Here is a 4,725-nt window from a genome sequence, read left to right as displayed (position 1 = left end):
AATTCATAAAATCATAACAGGGTTCTCCCTTGATTTCAGTTTGGTTGTGGGGATGTGAAGAAGCTCTTGATCATAAGATCTGAGAGGTGTGTGCTGGATAAAAAAAATCAATGGAGCACCGTCACAACTTCAAAGAAATGCATCATGGTCTTTTTTTAAGCATCCAATGTGTTTGCCACCTTAAGGCTTTCAGATATGTAGGTCAGAGTGAATGAAGGTAAATATAGCAACTGTAAGTGTTGTTGTGTGAGGAAAAAAGAGAGAGAAACATAAGAATCACCAATGAATAAATACCAAGCTATTTAAACTGTATTTGCACTTTATTGATTTAATTGCAATAATCTACATGAATTTCTGATGACTGTTCACAGCGAAGAGAATAATGGTTGGCACCACTTTCTTTTATGAAAGAAACCCTGAGACAGTAAAAGAGATGATGGGTTGAAAACCAAATTGTAAAATACGCTTCTTGAAAACTCTGTTCAGTCACCCTACAAGGTTCATTATGCACATGTCCTATATTTTTATGCATGAACCGGGTGGTGCAGTGTTCTCTGTCTAATGTTTACCCTCTCTGCAGCTTTGTCTTAAGTGTTTTCATATCCTATTTATATTTTTATTAATATTTATGTGGAACATGTCCAATATAATTAAGCTTTCGTTTTGAAAGTCATATGAGAGTTATTTACCAGATACAGAAACCTTTTTATTCATGTTTCATCTAAGAGTTTTTGAAAATGGATATAAAGAATGAAGTCCTTATGTTTGGTGCATGGGAGGAACCTTTCTGTAGTGCTTAAAGTCATTTAAGACTAACAGGAATTATTTGTCAAACTCCGTTTTTAGAAGCTGCACTCTCCAAGTGGGTTTCCATTAACCTGCTTAATGCTTAATTAAATATGTATTGGAGTAATGGAAACACATGAATTTTGATAAAGCTCTCAAATGTTGCAAGACAATATATGCGCTCGCATGAGGTGGTTTTTCAGACTATTCAACAGAGCAAAATTTTATTGAAATGGAAACACTTTCTTCGCCCCAGAAAGCCAGTTCCAACCAAGAGACAGACTGCTGAAAATATAATCATGTTTAACTGGAATGATAAAGTGTGAGGAGAAAACCCAGCTTTATTCTAATAACATCACTCAATGGAAACACAGACCATGCAAAATTGTGTCTTGTCAAATTCTATTTTGGGTAAAACTGCAATGGAAACCCAGCTATTGATGTTGTTGGGGTGGATGACGAGGGAAGGCTTCAACAAGCTGACGTTGAGCCTTGTGGCGCTAATTGAGATGATGAGCGGTAAAATGGCCTTAACAGAGCTGGGGAAAATAGCCCTCCCCCTCCTCCACTCCAGCAGTTCCCATCACCACCCTTTAGGTTTCTAATTACAGCATAATGTAGGTGCTTGGTGTCTACTTATGGTATGACTGTCAATAAAGAGCATGATATTTCTTGTTTTTGTCTAATTTGATACAAAGTATGGCATGTTACGACTATAAATTTAAGTAAAACAAAGTACTACTGATAAAATATTGCTAATAATAACTTATCTTTATTATAAGAATGACTAATAAGAATGACAACAGAGTGGGAGGAAGAAACATAAGCAAATAAATCAGATCCAGTTGACAGTTATCCATGCTGGCCCACGAGTGACATTGAGTCACCTCAAAATGTGTGAGTCTGTGTGTGCATTCCTATCTGCCCACAGCTCTCTCTCTCTCTCTCTCACACACACACACACACACACACACACACACACACTGTGCTTGGGTTGTGCCTGCTTCAGCTGCTGTGTGTTACATAATGTTGCAGACAGAGGGAAAATTCCACAGTGACAGACAGGCTGAGCTGGAAGGTCGTCTCACTGCTGCTACCTTCATAAGCACATGGTCAGCTCTGTATGCAAACGCACAGACGGGTGACAAATTACAGTAAAAACCTGAAAAATATGTGGAGAAACATGACAATGCTCCCATCCACAGGGTAGGAGGGGTCACTGGATGGTCTGGTGAGTATGAGAATGATGAGAATCATGTGCCCCCCAGTTGAGCACCTATGGGAGATTTTGGACTGACGTGTTGTACAGTGCTCTCCGTCACCATCATTAAAACACCAAATGAGGAATGTCTTTTAGCAGAAGCGGAGGTCAGAGACTTGTAGAGACATGTGGTGGCCCAACACCTTACTAAGACACTATGGTTTTTTCTGTAGTTACGCAGGTATCCATGAAGACTAGAGACTGGGAGCTGCATTCACCACCTACACTGACCCTCAAATCATTTACTCTATATGTATACATTATTCTGCCTTAAGTTGATAATGTAAACATTGTGTATAAAATACAAATAAAATTGAACTTAAAAATAAAATTTTCATACAAACAGTAATTTCCGCACTTGGTGAGAGAAAATATACAAATTGAAACTTTTCCTTGAATTTAAAGCTGCATTAGTAGATTTTCTTTTTTCAGGTTATATTTGTAACCACCTGATGAATGAATAAAAGTCCAGTAGTCACTCTTCCTCTGAGAAGATATTGGGGTTGATCTCATTTTTCCCAGCCAGTTGCTTTGTCTGTTTGCTACTTGGTGTTGGGCCTGGTGCATAGAGTGAGTTTATTAGAGGTTTTTCACTGAAAACAGCTGCTTGCTGCTGAGGTTGTGTATTTGCTATGGATTTTCCACTTTCTGTTACAGATTCCTCTGAATAAAAACAGAGGACGTTTGACTTGGGACCTTTAGCTCTCAAATAAACTATTATATTGATCTGTAAATGGATTTATTTCAGTTTTGGGATTTGGAAGCTGTGACATAATTTCATTGGCTTATTTTGTCATTTGTCAGAGGAGAAACTCTGCAATGATTGTGTATGACAGAAAAGTAAAGTACCCTGCTGTCTGGCTCTCTGGTCGTCTCAGTGTGCTGTTTCCATGGTGACGGATTTTTATAATGAGAAGAGCAGTCTGTATGTGTGTACATTTCTGTAGTGTGTGTGTGCGTACGTGTGTGTGTGTGTGAGAGAGAGAGAGTAAGACTGATGCTCAAAGCAGGCAGATTTCAAATCTCTAAAATAACGTGCTAATCAAAGGCCTACAGGGGAGGTGGAACTGAGGAAAATAAACATTAACTAAAGACTCTGTGTGTGTGTGTGTGTGTGTGTGTGTGTGTGTGTGTGTGTGTGTGTGTGTGTTTCTTTCCAGATCTGAACAATGATTACCTTAACCTTGAGCAGGCCACTGAAATTAACAGAAAGTGACCGTTGAGGTTGTGTCGGACACTTTGAAGTGATTCCTGATTATTGTTTCATGCTGAATGCCCTTCATGAGCATCTCTCTTGGGGAGACACACACATCATCAGGGGCTCTACTAGGAGGGTTTTGGGGAGGGCAGTAAATAGTTCATTTTACAGTTTTAACCATTCATACTTGGGATTCAAAAGGGGTCAGGTCTCGATGTACACTAGTAAAGCTGACATTATGTAAAGAAAAAGGAAGTGCAGAGAGTGTCGCCTGCCATGGTGGGAGGAATGATGAGGAAACCTGCAGGACGCTCCTCACAGAAGACAAGTGATGATAAGCTCTCAGGATGAGCTGTGAATGAAGGAAAAATGAAAAACCAGCATCTTCACTTCAATCACACTTAAAGTTAAATAGCTTCTGAAAAAAGAAGAAAAAAAAACAACATTTAACATTTCTTATGCTTAGACTTGTATGAAAGGTAATATCAATAATAAAGTGAAATAAAATCAGGGGCTTCTAGACATTTCCAAGAGGGTGTGTAGTAAATGCTGGTGTGGGTAACAACTATAAACCATAATTCACACACTCCAGCTGGAGGAAGACATCAATCAGCTGTCAAATACAATTTTTACTTAATACAACAATACATTTTTAACTGTATATTTTACTGCTTCAGGTGTTCAAAGGTGCTGGTGTTCATAGATCTTCAGCTGACTTGGTTTTTCATCTATATTATATCGAACGTCTTCTCCCCATTTTTTTTTTTGTTTTGTTTTTTTCTTCTCAACATATTTTACAATTCCTTATATATTCCTTATATATTTTCTGCAAATCATTCTATAAAGTCTGGAAGCTGTAAATTATTACACAATGTCAGTTCCTTCTTGACCCTGTAAATAGCAGTTTGGCAATATGTTTATATATGCATACATACATATATACATACATATGTGTGTGTGTGTGTGCGCGTGTGTGTGTGCGTGTGTGTGTGTGTGTATTTATATATAAAACATATCTATGAAACTAATATACTGTATATATATATATAATCACTAGTCACATCACAACAGTTGTTACATCTTGTTATACCTTGTTTACATTTTTATGAGATTATGTTTTTGTGCGGCGTGGTTGATGGTATCACCAAAAATCAGTTAGCCCAATGAAAATCTTTTTTCTCTCTTGCTGCACATCTGCGATAAAGACAGATGAAGGGCACTTTTCAGTTAATATTAGCTACCCTTTCAACCGTGACTGCTCCATTACCTACATGCTAATACCTTAACAGAGGTCAGTTGAACTACCAACTAACCTACACACCCACTCATATAACCATACAGAGAGATACAACACTTCCAAGGTAAGTGTATCTGTATTTGTATTCCGCAGTAGCTATAGCAATAACACAATAACCTTTATTCATGCAGTGTTTGTTCGAGAATGCATTAATCACGTATTAACACAAACATTTAAGGCAAA

Source organism: Trachinotus anak, unplaced genomic scaffold, assembly GCF_046630095.1.
Source record: "Trachinotus anak isolate AG129_WGS33_773 ecotype Australia unplaced genomic scaffold, CSIRO_AGI_Tana_v1 ptg000004l, whole genome shotgun sequence".
Classification (NCBI taxonomy): Eukaryota; Metazoa; Chordata; class Actinopteri; order Carangiformes; family Carangidae; genus Trachinotus; species Trachinotus anak.
Note: the sequence above shows the minus strand (reverse complement) of the source record.